The sequence below is a fragment of the Macaca fascicularis genome, chromosome 7 (assembly GCF_037993035.2).
Source record: "Macaca fascicularis isolate 582-1 chromosome 7, T2T-MFA8v1.1".
NCBI classification, from domain to species: Eukaryota; Metazoa; Chordata; class Mammalia; order Primates; family Cercopithecidae; genus Macaca; species Macaca fascicularis.
In genome coordinates, this window is record NC_088381.1 from 104,181,879 (window position 1) to 104,209,154 (window position 27,276).

General features: G+C 38.4%; 1 non-coding gene across 1 annotated transcript in view; it reads left to right on the plus strand.

The window, feature by feature from the left end:
• Positions 1-27,276, plus strand: part of LOC102116684 (uncharacterized) — a 151,768-nt gene that overhangs the window by 25,005 nt on the left and 99,487 nt on the right. The window contains exon 4 of the transcript XR_006699505.3: positions 14,323-14,439. This is a non-coding gene — a transcript (uncharacterized protein). The remainder of the gene's footprint in view (positions 1-14,322; positions 14,440-27,276) is intronic.

A 27,276-nucleotide genomic window follows, 5' to 3' on the forward strand; every position in this document is an offset into this window, starting at 1 on the left:
AATTCTAGTTTGAGATAACCTGATTCTAGTTATCCCAAAGGCCAGCTTCAGTGCCTCTCCTTGTGTTGTAGCTGCATAAGCCAAGCACGTCTCCTTTTTATCTGTTACATAAACTAATTATAATTGAGGTTCTATTACTTTCATACAAAGTCGTAGCTTTAAAACATTCTCTTTCTTATTTATCTAGCCTGAGAAAAATCTCTAGCTTTTATAGTGAAAAAATAGAACTTTCTCTTCCTAGAGCTCTTAACTGGGAACCAAAGAGAAATCCTGACAGAGCTCACATGTGAGAGTCCACAAAATATTATCATTTTTGTTTTAATGACTGTGTAATTCTCATGTTTATTTTAGTTCTCAAATGAATGAATTCCATCATTAGTTGTATAATCATTTATTGATGTTTTTCCATGTGTAAGGGGCAGAAGTAAATAAAATAACTCCCCTTAACTTCAAGAGGCTTACAGTTTAACCATGCTAGCAAATGCATCTCAGGGTATTGCCCTAAGTTTAACTTGTCAATTCCTTTAATGCCCACAACAATCCTGTAAAACAGGAGTAATTATTGCCTTCTTTTTATGAAGGATGATACCAAGTCGCAGAGATTGTGATTAGCTTATCCACTGTCCCACAGCTCAAGAATGATGAAGCTAGGGTTTAAAACCTGAGATGTGTGGCCCTAGAGCCCAAGCTCTAAACCTCTGCTGCCTTTTCTAGTACTGAAGACTCAAACTTTATAATAAGGAGTCTTTATATAAGAAAATATTTGAGGTGATGGATATCCTAATACCCTGATTTGATCATTACAGATTGCATGCATATATCAAAATATCACATGTGCTTCAGAAATACGTATAATTTTTATGTGTCAAAAAATTAAAGAGAAAGTATCATACTTAATATATCATATTAAATTCTTTATATAGTAAGTTTCAGAAGTACTAGATCCACTTAATTGTACCTATATAAAATGAATCTACAAGTTGTTAAAATATTTACATATGCAGAAACATCCATAACATGGCAGTAAATAGGTTTATTTACATGTTTAGCAATTAAAGCTTCTTCTCATGAACACAAGGCTCCTTAGTCTTTTCTTTTTTTTTTTCAGTATTTATTTATTTTAATTAATTTATTATTATTATACTTTAAGTTGTAGGGTACATGTGCATAACGTGCAGGTTTGTTACATATGTATACTTGTGCCATGTTGGTGTGCTGCACCCATCAACTCGTCATTTACATCACGTATAACTCCCAATGCAATCCCTCCCCCCGCCCCCCTCCCCATGATAGGCCCCGGTGTGTGATGTTCCCCTTCCTGAGTCCAAGTGATCTCATTGTTCAGTTCCCACCTATGAGTGAGAACATGCGGTGTTTGGTTTTCTGTTCTTGTGATAGTTTGCTAAGAATGATGGTTTCCAGCTGCATCCATGTCCCTACAAAGGACACAAACTCATCCTTTTTTATGGCTGCATAGTATTCCATGGTGTATATGTGCCACATTTTCTTAATCCAATCTGTCACTAATGGACATTTGGGTTGATTCCAAGTCTTTGCTATTGTGAATAGTGCTGCAATAAACATATGTGTGCATGTGTCTTTGTAGCAGCATAATTTATAATCCTTTGGGTATATACCCAGTAATGGGATGGCTGGGTCATATGGTACATCTAGTTCTAGATCCTTGAGGAATCGCCATACTGTTTTCCATAATGGTTGAACTAGTTTACAATCCCACCAACAGTGTAAAAGTGTTCCTATTTCTCCACATCCTCTCCAGCACCTGTTGTTTCCTGACTTCTTAATGATCACCATTCTAACTGGTGTGAGATGGTATCTCATTGTGGTTTTGATTTGCATTTCTCTGATGGCCAGTGATGATGAGCATTTTTTCATGTGTCTGTTGGCTGTATGAATGTCTTCTTTTGAGAAATGTCTGTTCATATCCTTTGCCCCCTTTTTGATGGGGTTGTTTGTTTTTTTCTTGTAAATTTGTTTGAGTTCTTTGTAGGTTCTGGAAATTAGCCCTTTGTCAGAGGAGTAGATTGCAAAAATTTTCTCCCATTCTGTAGGTTGCCTGTTCACTCTGATGGTAGTTTCTTTTGCTGTGCAGAAGCTCTTTAGTTTAATGAGATCCCATTTGTCAATTTTGGCTTTTGTTGCCGTTGCTTTTGGTGTTTTAGACATGAAGTCTTTGCCCATGCCTATGTCCTGAATGGTACTACCTAGGTTTTCCTCTAGGATTTTTATGGTATTAGGTCTAACATTTAAGTCTCTAATCCATCTTTAATTAATTTTCATATAAGGAGTAAGGAAAGGATCCAGTTTCAGCTTTCTACTTATGGCTAGCCAATTTTCCCAGCACCATTTATTAAATAGGGAATCCTTTCCCCATTTCTTGTTTTTGTCAGGTTTGTGAAAGATCAGATGGCTGTAGATGTGTGGTATTATTTCTGAGGACTCTGTTCTGTTCCATTGGTCTATATCTCTGTTTTGGTACCAGTACCATGCTGTTTTGGTTACTGTAGCCTTGTAGTATAGTTTGAAGTCAGGTAGCGTGATGCCTCCAGCTTTGTCCTTTTGACTTAGGATTGTCTTGGAGATGCGGGCTCTTTTTTGGTTCCATATGAACTTTAAAGCAGTTTTTTCCAATTCTGTGAAGAAACTCATTGGTAGCTTGATGGGGATGGCATTGAATCTATAAATTACCTTGGGCAGTATGGCCATTTTCACTATATTGATTCTTCCTATCCATGAGCATGGTATGTTCTTCCATTTGTTTGTGTCCTCTTTTATTTCACTGAGCAGTGGTTTGTAGTTCTCCTTGAAGAGGTCCTTTACATCCCTTGTAAGTTGGATTCCTAGGTATTTTATTCTCTTTGAAGCAATTGTGAATGGAAGTTCATTCATGATTTGGCTCTCTGTTTGTCTGTTACTGGTGTATAAGAATGCTTGTGATTTTTGCACATTAATTTTGTATCCTGAGACTTTGCTGAAGTTGCTTATCAGCTTAAGGAGATTTTGGGCTGAGACAATGGGGTTTTCTAAATATACAATCATGTCATCTGCAAAGAGGGACAATTTGACTTCTTCTTTTCCTAACTGAATACACTTGATTTCTTTCTCTTGCCTAATTGCCCTAGCCAGAACTTCCAACACTATGTTGAATAGGAGTGGTGAGAGAGGGCATCCCTGTCTTGTGCCAGTTTTCAAAGGGAATTTTTCCAGTTTTTGCCCATTCAGTATGATATTGGCTGTGGGTTTGTCATAAATAGCTCTTATTATTTTGAGGTACGTTCCATCAATACCGAATTTATTGAGAGTTTTTAGCATGAAGGGCTGTTGAATTTTGTCAAAAGCCTTTTCTGCATCTATTGAGATAATCATGTGGTTCTTGTCTTTGGTTCTGTTTATATGCTGGATTATGTTTATTGATTTGCGAATGTTGAACCAGCCTTGCATCCCAGGGATGAAGCCCACTTGATCATGGTGGATAAGCTTTTTGATGTGTTGCTGAATCCGGTTTGCCAGTATTTTATTGAGGATTTTTGCATCGATGTTCATCAGGGATATTGGTCTAAAATTCTCTTTTTTTGTTGTGTCTCTGCCAGGCTTTGGTATCAGGATGATGTTGGCCTCATAAAATGAGTTAGGGAGGATTCCCTCTTTTTCTATTGATTGGAATAGTTTCAGAAGGAATGGTACCAACTCCTCCTTATACCTCTGGTAGAATTCAGCTGTGAATCCATCTGGTCCTGGACTTTTTTTGGTTGGTAGGCTATTAATTATTGCCTCAATTTCAGAGCCTGCTATTGGTCTATTCAGGGATTCAACTTCTTCCTGGTTTAGTCTTGGAAGAGTGTAAGTGTCCAGGAAATTATCAATTTCTTCTAGATTTTCCAGTTTATTTGCATAGAGGTGTTTATAGTATTCTCTGATGATACTTTGCATTTCTGTGGGGTCGGTGGTGATATCCCCTTTATCATTTTTAATTGCGTCGATTTGATTCTTCTCTCTTTTCTTCTTTATTAGTCTTGCTAGTGGTCTGTCAATTTTGTTGATCTTTTCAAAAAACCAACTCCTGGATTCATTGATTTTTTGGAGGGTTTTTTGTGTCTCTATCTCCTTCAGTTCTGCTCTGATCTTAGTTATTTCTTGCCTTCTGCTAGCTTTCGAATGTGTTTGCTCTTGCTTCTCTAGTTCTTTTAATTGCGATGTTAGAGTGTCAATTTTAGATCTTTCCTGCTTTCTCTTGTGGGCATTTAGTGCTATAAATTTCCCTCTACACACTGCTTTAAATGTGTCCCAGAGATTCTGGTATGTTGTATCTTTGTTCTCATTGGTTTCAAAGAACATCTTTATTTCTGCCTTCATTTCGTTATGTACCCAGTAGTCATTCAGGAGCAGGTTGTTCAGTTTCCATGTAGTTGAGCGGTTTTGATTGAGTTTCTTAGTCCTGAGTTCTAGTTTGATTGCACTGTGGTCTGAGAGACAGTTTGTTATAATTTCTGTTCTTGTACATTTGCTGAGGAGTGCTTTACTTCCAATTACGTGGTCGATTTTGGAGTAAGTATGATGTGGTGCTGAGAAGAATGTATATTCTGTTGATTTGGGGTGGAGAGTTCTATAGATGTCTATTAGGTCTGCTTGCTGCAGAGATGAGTTCAATTCCTGGATATCCTTGTTAACTTTCTGTCTCGTTGATCTGTCTAATGTTGACAGTGGAGTGTTGAAGTCTCCCATTATTATTGTATGGGAGTCTAAGTCTCTTTGTAAGTCTCTAAGGACTTGCTTGATGAATCTGGGTGCTCCTGTATTGGGTGCATATATATTTAGGATAGTTAGCTCTTCCTGTTGAATTGATCCCTTTACCATTATGTAATGGCCTTCTTTGTCTCTTTTGATCTTTGATGGTTTAAAGTCTGTTTTATCAGAGACTAGTATTGCAACCCCCGCTTTTTTTTGTTCTCCATTTGCTTGGTAAATCTTCCTCCATCCCTTTATTTTGAGCCTATGTATGTCTCTGCATGTGAGATGGGTCTCCTGAATACAGCAGACTGATGGGTCTTGACTCTTTATCCAGTTTGCCAGTCTGTGTCTTTTAATTGGAGCATTTAGTCCATTTACATTTAAGGTTAAGATTGTTATGTGTGAACTTGATCCTGCCATTATGATATTAACTGGTTATTTTGCTCGTTAGTTGATGCAGTTTCTTCCTAGCCTCAATGGTCTTTACATTTTGGCATGTTTTTGCAATGGCTGGTACCGGTTGTTCCTTTCCATGTTTAGTGCTTCCTTCAGGGTCTCTTGTAAGGCAGGCCTGGTGGTGACAAAATCTCTAAGCATTTGCTTATCTGTAAAGGATTTTATTTCTCCTTCACTTATGAAACTTAGTTTGGCTGGATATGAAATTCTGGGTTTAAAATTCTTTTCTTTAAGAATGTTGAATATTGGCCCCCACTCTCTTCTGGCTTGTAGAGTTTCTGCCGAGAGATCTGCTGTTAGTCTGATGGGCTTCCCTTTGTGGGTAACCCGACCTTTCTCTCTGGCTGCCCTTAAGATTTTTTCCTTCATTTCAACTTTGGTAAATCTGGCAATTATGTGTCTTGGAGTTGCTCTTCTCGAGGAGTATCTTTGTGGCGTTCTCTGTATTTCCTGGATTTGAATGTTGGCCTGCCCTACTAGGTTGGGGAAGTTCTCCTGGATGATATCCTGAAGAGTGTTTTCCAACTTGGTTCCATTTTCCCCCTCACTTTCAGGCACCCCAATCAGACGTAGATTTGGTCTTTTTACATAATCCCATACTTCTTGCAGGCTTTGTTCATTTCTTTTTCTTCTTTTTTCTTTTGGTTTCTCTTCTCGCTTCATTTCATTCATTTGATCCTCAATCGCAGATACTCTTTCTTCCAGTTGATCGAGTCGGTTACTGAAGCTTGTGCATTTGTCACGTATTTCTCGTGTCATGGTTTTCATCTCTTTCATTTCGTTTATGACCTTCTCTGGATTAATTACTCTAGCCATCAATTCTTCCACTTTTTTTTCAAGATTTTTAGTTTCTTTGTGCTGGGTACGTAATTCCTCCTTTAGCTCGGAGAAGTTTGATGGACTGAAGCCTTCTTCTCTCATCTCATCAAAGTCATTCTCCGTCCAGCTTTGATCCGTTGCTGGCGATGAGCTGCGCTCCTTTGCCGGGGGAGATGCGCTCTTATTTTTTGAATTTCCAGCTTTTCTGCCCTGCTTTTTCCCCATCTTTGTGGTTTTATCTGCCTCTGGTCTTTGATGATGGTGATGTACTCATGGGGTTTTGGTGTAGGTGTCCTTCCTGTTTGATAGTTTTCCTTCTAACAGTCAGGACCCTCAGCTGTAGGTCTGTTGGAGATTGCTTGAGGTCCACTCCAGACCCTGTTTGCCTGGGTATCAGCAGCAGAGGCTGCAGAAGATAGAATATTTCTGAACAGCGAGTGTACCTGTCTGATTCTTGCTTTGGAAGCTTCCTCTCAGGGGTGTACTCCTCCCTGTGAGGTGTGGGGTGTCAGACTGCCCCTAGTGGGGGATGTCTCCCAGTTAGGCTACTCAGGGGTCAGGGACCCACTTGAGCAGGGAGTCTGTCCCTTCTCAGATCTCAACCTCCGTGTTGGGAGATCCACTGCTCTCTTCAAAGCTGTCAGACAGAGTCGTTTGCGTCTGCAGAGGCTTCTGCTGTGTTTGTTATTGTTTACTGTGCCCTGTCCCCAGAGGTGGAGTCTACAGAGACAGGCAGGTTTCCTTGAGCTGCTGTGAGCTCCACCCAGTTCGAGCTTCCCAGCAGCTTTGTTTACCTACTTAAGCCTCAGCAATGGCGGGCGCCCCTCCCCCAGCCTCGCTGCTGCCTTGCCGGTAGATCACAGACTGCTGTGCTAGCAATGAGGGAGGCTCCGTGGGTGTGGGACCCTCCCGGCCAGGTGTGGGATATGATCTCCTGGTGTGCCTGTTTGCTTAAAGCACAGTATTGGGGTGGGAGTTACCCGATTTTCCAGGTGTTGTGTGTCTCAGTTCCCCTGGCTAGGAAAAGGGATTCCCTTCCCCCTTGCGCTTCCCAGGTGAGGCGATGCCTCGCCCTGCTTCAGCTCTCGCTGGTCGGGCTGCAGCAGCTGACCAGCACCGATCGTCCGGCACTCTCCAGTGAGATGAACCCAGTACCTCAGTTGAAAATGCAGAAATCACCGGTCTTCTGTGTCGCTCGCGCTGGGAGTTGGAGACTGGAGCTGTTCCTATTCGGCCATCTTGCTCCGCCCCCCTCCTTAGTCTTTTCTAACACTTAACCACTATTTTTTCTGATTCCAGAGATGATACATTTGTTTTAAATACATAAAAAATACAGAAAATTTTAAATTACTCATAATTCCATCATCTACATATATCCATTGATAATATTTATTATCCCTTTCATGTTATAATCTTATCATTTTAATTTATGTCAGGTAGAACAGTAATACCAGCAAGTTATATTTCTCTATTTATTGCAGATGTGAGAATGTTGATTTTAATGCATTATAGAGTTTCTATTCCAATTTAAATTCCAAGAGATGCTTTTCAGTACATTATTGGTTTTTTTTTTAATAATTTCCATTGAGACTGGTTGATGCAACACCAAGCTACATTAACCTAATTCCTAGAAACTAAGAGTGAGCACTAATTATATATTTTACAGCTATTATACCTCATTTAATTTAATTGCTGGATACCAATAAGCAGGGAAAATAGGCCACTGCTTATTTAAGAAGCATCAATCAAATTCCTTTTCTTCAAAAAACAATTCTCCTTACCTCCTTTCTGAAATACAACTTTAAAAATATAGACTCACGTGATATTTAAAGGGATTCGATTCTTAAGATTGCATTATTAAAATATGAGTACTCTGAAATCTTAATAACTAACTAATATCAACCAATGTCATAACATGTAAACTGGAAATAGTTGAGTTAGTGCTCTGAAAAAGAAACCAGTTTCTGGGAGTGAGGAGAATGAGAATGAAAGTTTAATGGTCAAGTGGCCTGGGTTCACATCCTGCCTCTACCATGGTCTGATTGTATTTAACTTCTCTGTACCTCAGTTTCCATGTCTGAAGAGCAGGAAACATTATTAATAATTATTTTCATTGATTGTTGTTACTATTAGTGATCATAGGTCAGCATTAGATGAGTTAATACATATAAGATGCCAAGAATGTTATCTTATTGAATATATTTTTAGTGCCCACTATGTGCTGGACCCTTGAAGGTGCTAAGGATTCAGCAGTGAGCAAAAGAGATTAGGGGAAAGAAGCCTCTGACCAAACACAGTTTGTATTCTGCTGGAGTGAGAAAGACAAAAACCAAATAAATATACAGTATCATAGATAGTGATGAATGGGGGGAAGAAAAGCAAAAGAGGATAAGAGTGCCGGTTTGGAAATAGAGTTCAATGTTAAATCGGGTGTTAAGGGAAAGCCTTGCTAAAAAGATGATTCTTGAGCAATCATGTGAAGGAAGAGAGAGAGTAAGCCCTGTGACTATCTAGGGAAAGGGAGTTCTATACAGAGAGAAGAGACAATGCAAAGGTCTGAAAAAGCTGCAATTGTGGATAATGCAAAATAACTCTCATATTTAGACACTCTGAAATGTATATGGGCTATGGGCCATGCCTATTCAAAAAGAATGTAGCCAGTTAAGAAGTTAAGCATTGAGTTAGGGAAATCAACTGGCATGATAGCATGAGGAGCTTTGCTGACCCACTTTCCAGTGAAACTGGTTAAAATTTTAAAGACAGGCCGGGCACGGTGGCTCACGCCTGTAATCCCAGCACTCTGGGAGGCCGAGGCGAGCAGATCACAAGGTCAGGCGATTGAGACCACGGTGAAACCCCGTCTCTACTAAAAATACAAAAAATTAGCCGGGTGCAGTGGTGGGCGCCTATAGTCCCAGCTACGCAGGAGGCTGAGGCAGGAGAATGGCATGAACCCGGGAGGCGGAGCTTGCAGTGATCCGAGATCATGCCACTGCACTCCAGCCTGGGACACAGAGCAAGACTCCGTCTCAAAAGAAAAAAAAAAAAATTTTAAAGGCAAACAAAAAATCAACCATTCAAAATATCTGGAAATGGTCGTAAGGGCAAGTGGCAAGTGAAGAAACAAATATTCTATAAACTCTATAGTTATTTCTTGTCTTCTGCTAGCTTTGGGATTTGTTTGCCCTTGGTTCTCTAGTTCTGTTAGTTGTGATGTTAATTTGTTAACTTGAGATCTTTCTAAGTTTTCTATGTGGGCATTTAGTGCTATAAGTTTCCCTCCTAGCAGTGCCTTAGCTGTGTCCCAGAGATTGTGGTACTCTGTATCTTTGTTTTCACTAGTTTCTAATAACTTCTTGATTTCATTATTTACACAAAAGTTACACAGGAGCAGGTTATTCAGTTTCCATGTAATTGTATGGTTTTGAGTGAACTGCAGCACTATTCATAATTGCAAAGATATGGAATCAATCTAAATGCCCATCAATGATAGACCTGATAAAGAAAATATGGTACGTATACACCATGAAATACTTTGTAGCCATAAAAAAGAACAAGATCATGTCCTTTGTAGGGACATGATTGGAGCTGGAGGTCATTATCCTCAGCAAACTAACACAGGAACAGAGAACCAAATATTACATGTTCTTACTTATGTGTGGGGGCTAAATGATGAGAACACATGGACACATCAGGTGGAACAACACACACTGGGGCCTTTTGGAAGGTGGAGGGTGGTAGGAGGGAGAGGATCAGGAAAAATAATGGGTACTAGGCTTAGTACCTGGATGATGAAATAATCTGTGCAGCAAACCCTCATGACCCAAGTTTATCAATGTAACACACCTGCACATGTACCCCTGAAACTCTACTCCAGCCAAGAACACAGGGCTCTCTCTCTCCACTGGGTCTCAGGTAGAGTGCTTACATCCTGAAAGGAGCAGGATTTTGGTATTTCTCATCCTTTCCCTAGCAGCTGTTGCTGAGGCCAAGTTCTAGGAGTGCAGTTTAAAATTAAACTTTTTATCTCACAGATACAGACTCTACTTTGTGTGTGGCATGCTGAGACTACTGGGACCCTGATAGCCCTGTTTCTGGCTCCTGAAGTGGTGGTTCCATGCCAGACAACCTGAGAGGACCTCAGGCTGACCCCCACCACCAAGCACTCAGCTCCTACAGCAGGAGTGTAAAACAGAGAGAAGCACTATTCTCCCTGTCTGCAGTTCCAAAGTCCTGTTTCAGAGATTTTGCCTGAGAGTTAGACCCGTAAACCAGATTGTTCCTAAACTCTTCCCAAAGGAACTGACTTTATTTGCAAGAGAGTGTGAAAAAATTTAACCTACACATGATCTGAAGAACAGGAGAGAATGTAGTAAAAGGTAATGAGGAGATTTGTTAAACTAATGAAGATAAAACAAGACTGTAGGGTGGCTAGTTTGTAGGAGAAAAGGATGAATAAGATAGCCAAGAGGAGACCTCCTAGGCTCAAAACTAATATCAAATTCTGACAAAAAATATTTCAAAGTAGCTATTGTAAAAATGTTCACAGAGCTAGGGAAAAGCATGATTAAAGAAGTGAAAGGAGGTGTGATAACAATGGCACATCAAATTGAAAATATCAATAAAGAAATTATAAAAAATAACCAAACAAATTCTGGAGTTGAAAAATATAATAATGAAAATTTGAAGAAGTGCTCAGAAGTAGATTTGAATTTGAGTTGGTAGAGGATATAGTTTGTGAACTTGTATATAGATTAACAGAAATTATGCAGGCCGAAGAACAGATAAAAAAGAAAAATGAATAGATTTTCAAAGAAATGTGGAACACTATTAGGTATGCCAATGTACAAGTAATGAGAATATCAGAAGAGGAGAAAGAAAGAGAAGAAAAAATATTCCAAAGAATAATAGCTGAAAGCTCTCTCAATGTATTGAAAAATAGTAACCTGTGCAACCAGGAAGATCAACAATCTCCAAGTAAGATAAATGCAAAGAGATTCACAAACAGACCCATTACAGTAAAAAATGCTGAAAGTTAAACATGAGAGAAAATCTTGAAAGCAGCAAGATAAAACAAATGAATCAATTATAAGGGAGCCAATAATAAGATTATCAGCTGATTTGTCAGCAAAAACAATGGAGGCCAAAAGACAATAAGAGAACATAGTCAAAGCGCTCAAAAAAACCCCTGTCAACCAAGAATTTTATATTCAGCAAATGTATCTTTCAAAGTTCAAGATAAAAGAGACTTTCCAAAATAAACAAAAACACAGATAATTTGTTGCTAGCAAACCACCCTGTAAGAAATACTAAAAGAAGTTCTTCATGCTGAAAGTAAGTGACCTCAGACTGTAATTTAAATCCACACAAAGAGCAAAGGCTCCTTGGATTAATGTGCCTAAAAATAGAAATTGCTCAAAGAATGATAGAGGTATGTTAAAGAACACACAAGCCAAACTGAAGGGACTTCCACTGGATAAATCGGGGATAAGTTGACCACCAAAATTTTAAAAAATTGATTAATTGATTATAAACTATTAAATAGTGAACCATGAACACACACTGATTAAATACATAACCTTATTGATTGATTGGAAGTGTGATGAGGAATGGGATTTTAACAGTTTTAAAGCATATTTCTACCAAACGTTTATTAATTACATAAAGAAAAAGAGTAAACCCTGGTAGATAATACTTCATTTAAATAATAGATATGAACTCCATAATAGGGCAAACTGAAACTACAAGCCACCATACAGTGTGAAGAACTAAACATCTTTTTGTGGTATTCTGGAAAAAGAATCTTTACCTGGGCGTGAGGAATCATGAGAAAACTTTGGACAAATCCAAATGGAGAAACATTTTACAAAAACCTGAATTAATGAAGATTCTAGAAGGTAATATTCAAAAGTGTCAAGGCCACTATAGTGGATAAAACCTAAGATGATCAGTCTTTCCTCCCCCTTGCCTCCCTGACCCCCACAGTGATCCCTGCCCTTTGGTGTTCATGCCTTTGTATAATCTCCTATCCTTCGGTTTGGTGAGGATCTGTGACTTGCTTTTAACCAGTAATATATGGCATGGGTGATAAATGTCACTCCCATAATTACATTATGATTTTTATGTATGCAAAATCATACAAAAAGTGATATATATACACATATATATGTCTGTGTGTGTGTGTGTGTGTGTGTGTGTGTGTGTGTGTGTGTGTATAACTCTAGCTTACTAACAGAGGTGCTAGAGAGACAACTCCTTACTGTCCTTGAAGAAATAAGCTCCTGAAGTAAGTGGCTATGTTGGCGAAGCCCACATGACGAGGAAATGTGGACAGGTTGTAAGAGCTGAGGGTGGTGTCTAGAAGGAAACTAAAACTTCAGTCTTGAAGCAGCAAAGAAATATCTGCTAACAAGCTGAGGGAGCATGGAAGCAGATCTTTTTTAAGTCAAGGCTCTGATGAGACCACAGCACTGGCTGACACAGGGACTTCAGCCTGGTAAGACATAAAACCCTGTCAAGCCTGATCCACAGAAATTTTAGATAATGAATGTGTGTTAAATTTTATCTTAAATAAATTTTAAGATAATACATTTAAGCTGCTAAATTTATGGTAATTTGTTATGAAGTATAGAAAATGAATGGAGTTAGAAAGTCAACGAAAGACTGAGAAGCTGTTCCAATTAAACAAAACTACAGTAATATGACAACTAAATGCATTTAATTATTCTGAACTGGATCCTTGGGACAGATGGAAAAACTTGAATGGGGTCTGCATATTAGATGGTAGCAGTATATTAATGTTATTTTCTTGATTTTGATGGTTGTTTTGCGATTATGTAGAGGAAAATGTGATAGGAAGTAACATAAAATTATTCAAGAATGAAAAATATGTAGTGAGAGTGTTGTTTTTTCCTACACTGTGCACAACATGATTGACCATTTTTCTGATTAATTAAAGAAATAATGTGGTATCCTGTAGACAGAGCTAATTAAGCATTGGTTCCTTTTGGCTTCCTTCTAATGGTTAGAGAAGGGGATAAGATAGCGGGAATTAATATTTGGTGATCAGTTACTATGTGCCACAAGTGTAATATCCATGTTACGTGACTTATCTAGTTCCATCCTCACAACACGTGCTAAAATAAATGTAACTATCCCTCCTTTGTAGATCAAGTAGATAAGATTCTCATCCTCAGTTCTTCACTGCCTCCGTTTGCTGTGTGATTTTTCACTATTTCCCACAAGAGAAAGCAGAGGCTATTTCTTCACTGCAGTGATGTTGAGATTGGTCATGTAACTTACTCTGACTAAGTATATGTGGGAAGACATGATGTGAACCATAGGTTAAATGTTTGTGTGAATTAGCTTCTTTCATCCTGTGCTTCTGCTGTTCACCATTTAAAGAATCTACCTGTATTGCTACTATTTTGAGGAGAATAATGAAAAATGTAGAGTAGACCTAAACTTAATTCAGAGACTGAAGCCAAGCCAAACCAACCCAATCCAAGCTGAGCCCAGAACTACAATCTGCCCAAAGACTTGGTGAATGAATAATATATGCTTATTGTCACAAGCCATTGAAATTTTGGAGTTGTTACACAACATTATTGCAGCAATAGCTGACTGATAAACTGGCTTAAAAATCATACTCTCAGTTAATTGGTCTGTTTCACTTTAAAACTTGTCCTCTTTATTACTTACTATACTACTATAACACAATTCAGTCTACAGTTATGAAAAATATTAGTGTTAATTGAAATCTTTTCAGTATCTTGATTAACTTATTTTTGCTTCCTACATTACATATTTATATATATAAATATGTTTTTATATGTATATATATTTATTTGTGTATATAGGTATTTATGTATCTGTTTATAAATATGTATTTTATATATATATATGTATTTTAACCATCATCTTTTAATAGTGTCCTTGGGCATTTATCATAAAATCTAATAAACTTGACATATCCATACTGGTAACTTTAGGACTGAGCTATCTTGGTATAGGATATATTGCTTACGCTTTTTAAATGAGAAAGAGACAGTATTAGCACTCCAGGAGAATTATTTAGGATATTGCCAAAGAGTTACCCTCCAAATAATTAAATCCCTAGGTGGCTTATGGGGATTTGAAAATTTTTCAGGTTAAATTCATTTGGTATAAGAGAAGCCTCTGGTACCTCATGTTGTATCCTCTCAGCTGATTTCAGCCATGACTGTGGTGGACAGTTGATGCAAGTTTAGTCTTAGTCTGATAGTGTCTCACTTCAAGCATGCACTGTGTGTTTTTCAGCCTTCTGCCTCAGAGTCTTCTCCAAAGATGCAGGAGCTTGCTGGACCCACTTGCAAGGGAAGCCTGGAAGTTGGGGAGTTAATGCCGTCATGACACTCCCAACCAGTGAATCATGAGGTTAGTGGACAAATGCTCTAGCTTTCTGCCACTGGGTGGGCCATTCTGGAAGGCTTATTTCTCAAAGGTCCAGGTGTAATTTCTCAAAGGTCCAGCCATCTTTGCCCAGCAAATGCATTGATAACCTTTTATTGATAGCTTCTCCTTCCCTGCCCTGCTCTCTTTACTCTTTCACTCCTGCCTCCCAGGTTCATCTCCCAAGTAAACTACCTGCACCCAAATACTTCTTAGGCAGGAACCCAAACTAAGACAGAGGCATTTCCTAGAAGTTTAGGAATAAATGCTTCCCTTTTAAACCCCTATCGTGGCAGGGGAGATTAGAAAGGCAAGCTCAGAGCTCATTGGGTATGTCCTCATGTTTTGTTACTTGTGTCACATTGCCAGATGACCATTTGGCACCAGGAGTGCACCAGTGCCACACACTGGTCTTGAAAAGGATCTGGACCACATTCCCAGTTATTGGCATGTGCTTACCTTGGTTTTTTATTGAGGAGACATGTTGCTGTGACACAGAACAGCAATGAGGAGGAATGACCTTTAGTGCTCAAAGCCTGACTCTATGACTCAACAGATACCTTTGAGCCTGTCGCTAAACCTCAGTTTTGACTTCTGGAAAGTGAGGATAATAATACCAACCGCATTAATTTGTTGTGAAGATAAAATGAAAATCATGTAAATGTGAGGTTTTATAGATTGCAAAATACCTTAGAAAATATTAGAGTCCCCACTGCATGTTCATTACGAACATCAGGAGTAAAACTACTTGTGTCCAACTTACCAGTTATGTAACTTTGGGCAGGTTGCTCTTTGTACCTATTTCTTCTTCCTTCAATGGAGATAATAACAGTACCTACTTCAGAGGGTTCTTGAGAAGATAAAATGCATGGAAAGAATTTAAATGGTACCTGAAACATGGTTAATAAATATTAAGTATTATTATTAATAAATGTTAAGTATTATTAAATGTTGTGTATAATTAAACAAGTTATTGAGTGCCTGAAGTAGGCAAAGTTCTGTGCAGGAAGCAATATTGTTGTGTTGTATTGTGTATTGTATTGTAAGCATCTGATGTTACTTACCTTGATAAATATAGCCCTGTATTCAAATATGTACAATATCAAACAGTCTGTACAGAAAGCCGATGGAAGGCTAGAGTTGAGCAGAGCAGGCACTGATGGATGGTTACTATTGTGACATATGGAGATGCAGACTGGGTGTTTTGGTCAGCAAGAGGTACAAAAGCAAAGGTACAGATATGGGAATGTCGTGGGATTTAAGGCTAGAGAAGTGTGTTGGGTCCAGATTGTAGAGTTCAGAATTGCAGGCCCTGGAATCTGGATTCTCTCTAGAGAGCAGGAGAGACCCACTGAAGGACTTTTGAGCAATGTGATGTGAACAGACCACCGCTTAAGAAAATCAACCTGACGGCGCCTTGTGTGAAAGAACAGCAGAGGGAAGGCCTAGACACCAAGAGATCAGTTGAAGGAAATGTGCAGTACTCTAGAGGTGAAGTGATAAGGGCCTGAACCAAACTAGGGCAGTGGTAGCAGAAAAGTCAGGACAGATGTGAGAGGCATATTGTTAAACAAGCCAAGAGGATGATAGGTTCTTTACTGGGTACTCAGAACAGAGCTTACCCACCTGGTTCACCTTAACACATAGCATAGTCAATATACAAATAACCAGGGATTCATACACAGGTGCACAGCACATTCATACTTATGGTATACTTTTGTGAGGTTCACAAAAGGTAACCTCTCCACCATGAGGCTTGTGCTTTATCATGCTGAAGTCCTCTGAAAGGTGACACCGGAAACATTTAAAGAGGAGTTAACAATAGGTAGTAGCAAGTGTACATGTTTCTTGAGCAGTAACTATTCCTGCTGATGAATTATTCATGACGTTAGATTGACCCTGTAAACATTACTGCAGAGTCACTGGTGAGCATTATTATTATCCTTATTTTACAATTAAGAACATAATGGTTCAAATTGAGAACGTACTATGCTCTCAAATCCTGCCCATCCTTTCATTCTTTTCGCAAATGTCATTTCCTTCCTGAGAAATTTTCAGAGTTGGAAGCAATCTGAACTCACTGAATGCTTATATTCTTTCATCACATATAGAGCTTGCACTAGAGTCATTTGTGTGTTTGTGTTATTTCATGTATTAGATTGTAAGTTTCTTTAAGATAGAGGCTTTTGTATTCATTTTTGTATTCCCCATAGAATCCTAGTGCCTGACACATAGTAGGGGACTCAATAAATGTTTGTAGAATTGATTAAAGTGTGAACACTAAAAAGCCCGAGTCTGCTATGGATATGTTTATTTGAATGTATAATTGGTAGTTTCCCCATGGATCCCTTCAAGAGTGTGTTGATACCTTAGCAGCTCTTTGAAGTTATGGTGCATTTAATTAAATGTGTTATCTTTTTAGAGTTCTTGTACCAAGAAAATAGATTGCATATTATAATGTATTCATTGTTCATTCCAAAAAAAGACCTATGCATCTGTTTAAGTATTCGGTTAACAAAGATACCAGAGATGAGAAATAACAGGTGTTCCAAGTAATTACCAATTCTAGTCAACCAAAAATTAGATATTTTAAAATCTTCTCTTTTCTGTTTCATATTCTTTTTTTTTCCTTTTGATCAGAAGTGATTCCTTCCTAGATAATTCCACATGGTTCTGTTTTTCCTATTGTCTTGACATTGTGTAAGAATTTGAAAGAGAATGTTGCAATCTGTTTCTCTGAACTGTGGTTTATCAAGAGGATCTGTTTTAAGCCAAAGAGAGTTTCCTTGTATGGAATCATGCCAGAAGGGTATGTGCACCTTGCAGGCCTAGGAGGACTGCAGCCTCATGGAGTGATGCTGCTGTGGGGGCTGTAGGCTCCTGGCCCTCTTAGAGGGTGGATACTCCATGACTTCTATCATATAGCCTTTAGCTGCCGGCATCTGCTAGGCTTTGGAATACCCAACTCTGATTTTCTGGGAGGCTTTTCTGGTATTACGGCACTGTTTCTTAAATAGGGTTGATCATAAGACCCACTTTGATTGCTTGTAAAAATGTTAAATCTCAGGCCTTACTCTAGAAAGAAACTCCAGGGGAAGGACCTAGAATGTCTGTTTTGTTTTTGTTTTTGTTTTTTTGTCAAGTGCCTCAGACAAGTCTTATGATCAGGCAAATTGAAACACTTTCATATACTGGCTTGAAATAACTGGCTGCAGTAACTTACACTTAACTGGCCATGTGAATATTTTCTTTTTCTTTCTTTCTTTTTTTTAGACCAGTCTCTCTTGTCACCCAGGCTGGAGTGCAGTGGTGCTCACTGCAACCTCTACTTTCTAGGCTCAAGCAATCCTCCCACCTCAGCCTCCCAAGTAAGCTGGAACTATAGGTGCATGACACCACACTTGGCTAATTTTTTATAGCAACAAGGTCTCACTGTATTGCCCAGGCTGGTCTCAAACCCCTGGGTTCAAGTGACCCCCCTGCTTTGGCTGCCAAAGTGTTAGGATTTCAGGTGTGAACCACCGTGCCCAGCCACATGTGAAACCCCCACTCACATGGGGCTTTCCAGTCTGAATGAAGAGCAACTTACATCCGCTCTCTAATTTAGTTTCCTCAACTGCAAAATGGGGATAATTATAGTACCTACCTATTGTTAGGATTTTAAAGAGGATTAAAATAAGTGATAATGTATGTTAAATACTTAGCAAATCACCTGGGACAGAGTAAGTACTCAATAAATGTCAGCTATATAGTGAACTCTTCTCCCCTATTATTATATCAGCAAACTTGCCTTCTAGAGGATGTTTATGTACATCCCTAGTTCACTTTATTCAGCAGGAAATCTTTCCTGTCTAATCTGAAAAGATTATTTGAAGATCCCCTGGGAGATCACAGTATTTTAGAATTGGAAAGGACTTAGATGCCTTATAATCCAGTACCCCAATTTTGTTTGCTCATTTTTGGTCTACTCCCTTTTCATTTTCAGCTAACTTCTGATTCATGTGTAGTTGAAGCTTATCCTTCAAGGACAGTCACCCTCCTACCAGCCACCTAGACTGGGAACCTGGATAACCTTCCAGACAAAGCCCTCTCATGCCCAGAAAAGGCCCTGCTGTGCTGTTCCTTTGATGGTTAGAAGGTTTGCCCATCCGGCAAACATAGCAGCTTTGCCTCCCTTGCCCAAAGAGAAGTTCTGTAAATGCTTGTCCTGAATTTTAAAAACCAACATGTTTTCCTCACTATTAGCCATCTAAGAGGTAGTCTTACTAAATTTTTGTTATGTTTGCCTAGTTCTCTGTCTACTTAGATAAACCTGAATCAGTGTTATCTTTATTAGACCGTGTATTCTTGAAAATCAAAGATTTCCATTTTTTCCACTGGAAAAATTCTAATTACATCATAAAGGCACAAAAACATAATGCTGATGCTGATCATAAATACTCAGACTATTATAATGTCTTTGTCTCAGTAAAATTCTTTTGGTCCTGTGATTCCATCTCATTTTAAAGACAATTTAATGCACAATTAATCTTTGTCCCCTGCATTTCTTGAACTACTTCTTTGTGTGTGCTAATTTGTCAAGCAAAACTTTAACCAACACCTCCTGGAAATTTAGAATAGAGAATTTTGAGGCATTCATTTGATTTTCTTGGCATTTACTTCCTTAAAGAAGTCAAAAAATTATCGAAGCATGACTTTTTCATTCCAGAGACTGCATTGGCTATCCTTAATCAAGCTGTGCTTTTCTCAGTGTTCCCCATTTAATCTCCTAAAATACTTCCTAAGACGTTGCCCCCTACAATGGAATCAAAACTAAATGGTCTGTAATTTCCTCAAGTGTTCCCAGATCCTGTTGTAAATAATGACATTGTGCTGGCCACTTTCCAGTCTGAATGAAGTGACCTTGTAAAAATGTCTGCTTACTCTTCTATAACGTCTTTTTCTACTTTCTGTAGGGCTCTTGGATAGAGCTTGGCAAACAATACCTATTCCAAGAAACACCATTCTTCACCTCAGTCATGTTATTTCCTTCATATAGGCAGTACTGTATCCAGAGCTAAAAGACTTTTGCTTAAAAGTTAATTAGTATTTTAAAATAAGGAATTATAGGTACGCTGTGGCAGAAGGCCAGCCTGTATGACCTGTGAATATTTGAATTGACAGGAAGAAAATCTATTGTGGTTTGTAAACTCTTCAAGAAAATGTTGAACTTCCATTCAATCATTAGATAACTTTTATTGTAATCATGTTCAATATCTCTTTTTGATTAAAAAAAAAAACCAAAAAACATTTCCTGCATTATAGCACAAAACATTTAAAATTAATTATTCCAAGCTGGCAGTTAGAAAAGGAGTATTTCACTCTCTTGGTAGACACAGTTGTTCTTTCTGAGCAATTACATTGTATTCAAATGAGAAATATGTGATTTCTGGTTAAACCAATGCTTTCCGCCTCTTCCCCGCAAAGAGGATCAGGACATCTGGTATTGCCTAGGAAAAAGCAGCTAAACTCACTGAAGGGGCAGGGTACTTCTCACATGAAGACAGACTAAAAATACAAAAACCTATTAGTGTGAAATAACAAAAGCTGAAAGGGGAGAAATAACTAGAACCTCTGAATCCCAAGCTATGTGGGACCACCAGCTAGACAAGCTAATTAAAATTTGCAGCCCCCATTTTTTTTATGGCCCACATGGGCATACGAGTTTTATAAATTAGATGCAAGTTACTGCAACTAAAAGAAGTTAAATAGATGGAGATATTGGTAGTGTTCAACCCAATGGCAGTGATTTTATTATTTTCTTTTAGAAAAACCAAAGGGTAATAAATTTATGGGAGCATTTTGGACTTGAGAAATCAAATCAAGATTTAAAAACATTCTTGGAAGTTATAAAGCTAACAAATAGACCGGCAAAATTTTTTCTTCATAAGATAAGAGCAAAATAACTATTTAAAAAATGGCTGTTTCTGATTTTCGGCAAAGTGATTACCTTTGCTTGTGCTTTCATAAATCTAAACATTGCATGCATTTGTGGGGGCCAGTGTGTACTCTTTTACCTTCCCTTGGCATTGCTCATCTCTATCAAACACCTACAACACAGTGTGCTCCATTATAGGAGACAGGCAGCACGGTTCTATTTAATTAACTAATTGGATGACTCATCCTACACCTAAATTAGCATTATTAGGTCTTTTATAATGATTGTTGAAGCATTGTAAATTAATTTTCTTACTGGCTATAACCATTATTTGCTGCTATCACAATATTAAGAGATAATCCCATGCACAGTGGGAAATCTCTATGGGCAGAAAATCAATGTGGTCATCCTTGGATCACCAATTAGGAAACCTATTGTGTGGCAAAAACATCATTTCTATGCTGTAATATGATCAGATAACCATTAATTACATTCACTAGTAAGAATTACCTTCTTTGTTGGAGAAGTATTGCATTCCATATTATAGTTCAAAAATGTCAGGAGAAACCAGCAACAAAAACATCAATTTCTAAAAATGATACGTGTAATCTAAATCATATTAACCTGACATGCTACATGTCAAGTTAAATTAGCATAAGCTTTGTTACAGAACCTGAATAATATAGCTTATCTCTTAGCCCTTAGATGTATTGATTAAATAGGTCATCCTCACCTGCCTACAAATACAAATATAATCAAACTGCACTGTTCTCTAGGGAACTGAATGGCAAAAAACCTCTAGTAAGTGTCCAATCCAGGCCTGTTTCTTTGTCTTAATACAGAGATAACAGAATGAAGATAAGCAAGTCCCTGCAGCCTGGTGTGTTACTGTGTGTGTGTGCATGTGTGTGTTTGTGTCTATATGTGTAAATATGCATACTTCCTATGGACAGAATCCAGGAGCTTTCTTGAGATTCTAAAGGGGATCTATGACAGACCCTTTGCCCCTCCAAAGTGCGCTGACTTAAAAGGTTTATGGAAGCAGCCACTGTGCCAGACTTCTGCATGATTTCACCATTCAGCAGCCATGAATGAATGCGAGTGCCAACCTGAGGTCTGTCTTGCTTAGCTTGGCCGTTATAGCCTCCCTGGGCAGAGGTATGGTGTGATGGTCAAGAGAGGGAGCCCTACATTAGACTCTAGGGTATGGTCCTAACTCCTACCCTTTATATGCTGTGCCACCTTAGGCAAGTTACTCTAGCTTCTTTGTGGCTCAATTTTAAGACATTACTCACCTCAAAAGTTTGTCATGACTATGTATATTCTCAGGGTGATCTAAATACCAGAAACCATAAAATGAAAGTTTAATAAATTTGACTACACAAAATTAAAATTGCTACAGGACTATAATGATCATAGATAAAAATGATACAAGATGATATATTTATTTTAAAATAATTCAACAGGACAGCAGAAGAGAAGCAGTGTGGTGGGAGTGGGGGATGGGTATTAAATGAATTAAGTTTTTTATATATTTTGATAATGCTGGGTAGGTATTTGGACCATAAGAATTTATTAAGCTATTCTTTCTATTTTGTGTATGTTTGAAATTTTCTGACGAAAACATTTAAAAGTAAAAATAAAGCATTTAAAAACCATAGACAATATCATAAGAATAATGACAAATTAAGAAAAAAGATATTTGTAAGATATATAACACCTAAGGGACTAATTTCTCTAATATATAAAGAAGCCAACAAATCAATAGGAAAAAGAACAACAAAGTGACATTTTAAAAAGAGAAAATGGCTAGGCACAGTGGCCTATGTCTGTATTCCCAACACTTTGGCAGGCCAAGGCAGGAGGATCACTTGAGGCCAGGAGTTCAAGACAAGCTTGGGCCACATAGCAAGACCCCATATCTGAAAACAATAAAAATAATAAGTTAGCTGGGCATGGTGGCTCAAGTCTGTAGTCCTGGCTGCCTGGGAGGCTGAGGCTGGAAGATTGCTTGAACCCAGAAGGTTCAAGCTTCAGTGAGTCATGACTACACCACTACACTCCAGTCTGGATGACAGAGTGAAACCCTGTCTCTAAAAAAGTTCAAATTAAATTTAAATTTAAAAAATAAAAATAAAAACAAAAGAAGTGCAGTCGATTTACAGAAAAGAGGAAAACTACATCAAGTAATGCTTATTTTATTTTTATTATTTTAATAAGATTTAGATATTATTTCTTTTAATTTAAATACATATATTTGTTATACATTTCTATTTATAGTTTTATGAACTGAAATTTTATTGTATTTAAAATACATTAAGTAATGATCATTTTATTCATAACAGCAGAAATACAAATTAAAACAGTGAAAGCTGACTTTTGACTGATCAAATTGACAAAGATCAGAAAATTTGATAGTACATTGTAGGCGAGTATAAAGTAGCACAACTTCTTTGGAGAGCAATTTTATAATATCTGTGAAAAGTTAAAAAGCACATTCCTTTTAACTCATAAATTCCATTTCTAGGAATTAACTTCATATATACTCACACATGAATTCAAAGCAAAACATATATGGATATTCAATACAGTTGGTTGTAACAGCAAAACATCTGCAATGTTCTAAATATCTGTCGGGAGGGAAGTGGTTAAATAGATTATAGCACATCTGTAGAATGGAATACTAAGAAGCAGTTTTAAAAATGAAGCAGCTCTATAATAGCAGTATGAGCTGATCTCTAATACATTGAAAATGAAAAAAGCAAGAAGTATAACAGTATATTAGTACACGGTCACTTGTGTAAAAACATATACATGTATATGTTTGCATATGCACAGAATATGATGTATCTCTAGAAGGATATACAAAAAGTATAGCAGTGGTTGCCTTAGGAAATGGGAAATGAGGTAGGGAAAGATATAGGCATGAGAGGGAGTCTTACCTTTCACTCCATATGCTTCTGTTCTTTAAAATTTTTTTTTAACCATGGTTTTATATTAGCTATTTGTAAATTTATTTTTTACATTTAAGTACTTAGAATAGTGTTGGTATGTATCAAATACTCAATAAATGTTATCTACTCTTATTATTATTCCACTGTTACTCCAACCACCATTTCTGGCCCTATCTTTCACTACATCACTGCAAAACCTTTTTACAACCATTAAAGCAAGTAATAACCAGTCCCCAAATATTCCATATGGTTTGCTATTTCCATGCTTATATTCACATGCTTATGTCTACTTGGAAGGCCATTTTTCCATCTTTACCTGTTGCAATTCTACTCATCCTTCAAGGTCCAATTCAAATAACACCTCCTTCTAAATTGTATACTACCCCTATAACCTTGAAATGTTTATGTAATTGTATAAGTCTCAGTTTTCTTATCTGTTAAATGAGATATAATAGAAACCATAAAGATTAAGTGTGATAAGGTGAGTAAACCTACTCATGCATTTATTCAACATCTATTTCTTGGCTGGGCATGGTGGCTCATGCCTGTATTCCCAGCACTTTGGGAAACTGAGGCAGGCAGATCACTTGAGCCCAGGAGTTCAAGACCAGCCTGGGCAGCATCATGAGATCTTGTCTCTACAAAAAGTACAAAATTTAGCCAGGCACTATTCAGGAAGCTGAGGTGGAAAGATCACTTGAGCCTGGGAGGTTGAGGCTCAGTGAGCCTTGATCACACCACTGCACTCCAACCTGGGCAAGAGAGTGAGACCCTGTCTCAAAAGAAAACACACACACACCCATATATTTCTTGACCAACTGTTTTATATAGGGATTACAGTATTCACTAGGGCTAGAACCATGGAAAAGTTGACAATATCTCTGTCCTCATGAAGCTCACAGTCTAGAAAGGAAATTTGAATACAGTTGATAAATGCTATGGCAGCTTTAAGCATAGGGTATGGAAGTACAGAGGAGGGGCATCTAACCAAAAAAAAAAAAAGCAAACCCACAGGGGAGAAATAGTTGGGTTGGAAAGAAGGTCAGAAACAAAATCAGATTTGTTTTGCTTCAGAACTTTAAGTGATCTTAAAGAAGTTACAAGCAGGAAGCAGCAGATAATTTACAAAGACTAGTCTTGGTACCTCTCAGGGTCATTTGTCTCTGTGCTTCTGATAATCTAAGGAAATTCACAGAAAACAGCCAGTATCCACCTGCTCTTTGCCCTGACAGTTCTCAAGGAAGTGGTCCTCCTGCTGCCCCAAGCCTGTCAGCCTCCGTGAAACCAAACCTTCCAGACTATAATACACAAAAGTAAAGTCTTTGACTGAAGAATCAGGCAGATGTAGTGTAGTAGTGTAGCTAGGAGAAATAAAAGTTGAACTTAACTGTTCCTTTGTACCAACTAAGGAATGGGGCCTTCCAGTATTAGGAGTTCTGACGGATACCCCTCCTCAGCTCTCCAACCTGCTGGCTTTTGCCAGAGGGGCCCTCCTCATCTGAGCTCCCTTTCCTCCCTCTGGTTTCCCCACCCCTCCTAATCTCAGATCTGTCTTTAAGTTCTCAGTTAGGTGACCCCAGTGCTCTCTGGGAGAAACCCTGCCTTTTTCCTCAGGAGGGAGCTACTTTCTATGGCTCCTTCTCATACTTGCAAACTCAAGCAGGGCTTGGTCCGGACGTAAGTTGAAGTTCCCCACTCAGTCTGTAGCATCCAGAAGACTATTTTCATTCCCTTAAGAAAATTTACAGAATTTGATAAAATCTGCCTGCCCCACAAGTGTACAACTGATAAGCTGTAATACATTTGAGCACTGAATTTTTCAGGAATATGTCTCTCCTCAGTTCCAGTCCCTTAGGGCCAGCAGGTTTGGCAGGCAAGCATATTGAAGACTGAGTATGAAGTTTGTTTTTATTAAATAGAACATCATTGGCATTTTCTTCCAAGATAAAATGGCTACATAACTAGATACGTCAATTCACAAAGATGGAGATAACAGAACATAGGTGATATGGTTTGGATCTGTGTTCTCATCCAAATCTCATGTTGAATTGTAATCCGTAGTGTTGATTGTGGAGCCTGGTGAAAGGTGATTGAATCATGGGAGTCGTTTCTAATGGTTTGGCACCATCCCACTAGTGCTGTCTTGTGATAGAGTTCTCAAGAGATCTGGTTGTTCAAAAGTGTGTGGCACCTTCCCCTCCCCTCTCTCTCTCCCTCTCTGTCATATGAAAAAGGTGCTCACTTACACTTTGCCTTCTGCCATGAGTGTAAGTTTCCTGAGGCCTCCCCAACCACACTTCCTGTACAGCCTTTGGAACTGTGAGTCAATTAAACCTTTTCTTCATAAATTAAAAGAAAGAAAGAAAGAAAATTTAATGACAGTCTAGGCTCCCCACTGGTGAGACATGTGTTCTCAGTGAAGTAAGTGCAACTTGTAACAACAATCGTTCATCTTCCTAGACTCCATAAAGGAAAGAACATTGTTTTTAGCTTGGTTTTGACCTTCACCTTTAGGGACCACCACTACCATCAGCCCCTGCCATCATTATGCCAAGAAACATTTTTCTCTTACAACTGAGACCTGACAGCTTTACAGAAGCACCAAGTTAAGCTTGTTGAAAGAATGGGTGCTAGTTCACGTAGAGTAGCTCTGATGAGATCCTTTTGACTCTAGAGATCCTTCTGGTGGAGGTGAAGAGAAAGTTTTGCCAGTTCATACAGCTACAAGTTGAATAATTTCTCTTTCAAGTATTTAAGTTTGGTTTACCTTTTTTCGGGGAGGGGAGTAGAGTTTCAAAAAAAACCAACAAACAAGAGAAAACACAAACAAACCAAAAACCACCAAACAAATATCTCTAAGCCAAAAATGAACCTCTGTGATTCTGCAAAAAAATCCTGGAGTAGGCTCGGGTATCTCCCCATGGCCTCTACAGCCATGCCCAGCTGAAACAATAGGTAAGAGAAGCTTGTATTAGTTTTGATCAAGAAGCCATGAGCTGGAGATATGATCTGGTTCAACAGCATGCACAATCACATGGCGTCCCAGTGGCACTTGTCAGACACACCCCCGGTTTCCAGTCTGCCTTTCATTCAGGATGAAGCCCAAAGTCTCTCTGAGCATGTGCAAGGCAACAGATTTATGCTGCCCTCTGCTGGTGAGCAGCTCTACTGCAAATATTTTACAAGGAGGACTGAGTCTGGGTTGGTTGACTTCTTCCCTTCTCCCAGCCCCACCTCCTAGTAGACGCAAAGATAAATAACCCTGCGAGACTTAGAAGTTGAGTTCTGAGTGGGGCTGAGGTAAGAGTAGAGTGGTGGAGAATATAGACCAGGAGAAGCAGAAAGACCACAAACCAGGGATATGTCACTGTCAGAATCCAATCTAGCCTAGGGGGCTCATCTGTGTATTTGCTTTCTGGGGGGAAATTTTCATTCGAACTCTCTCATGACATTTGAGTTACTTAGTACTGAATGCATTTTGTGATGTATTCAGAAAATGCATTTCACTAATGCTTCCCTAATTCATGGGGGCTGCTGTTTTACCAGTCACCATGATCCTTAATCAGTGGAGTTGTATAGCATGTAGATAGTCTGTAAAAGTGCTTAATAAAAATCATTTAATTCTAAATTACATGAGTGCACTTAACCCTAAAGATATTAAAACTGATTGTTTGATGTATTGCCATGAGTAGGTAGAAATTCAAAAATAAAAGCTTCCTGCACTTAAATCAAAGAGCACCAAGCTCATAGTCACTCGCTACAAGCACATGCATCAGTGTCATGAAGCTGGGCTATGATAAACTAACCCATTTTGGGCTTTTAAACTGTAAATATGAAGTACTTGAATTTGATCAGAGATGAGATACCTAAGTGAGTTTTTCTGAGCAAAGTACTGTATGTGACCTGATAGTTTGCTAAAAGCCTGTGGAGAGATCACCTGTCACTTATTTG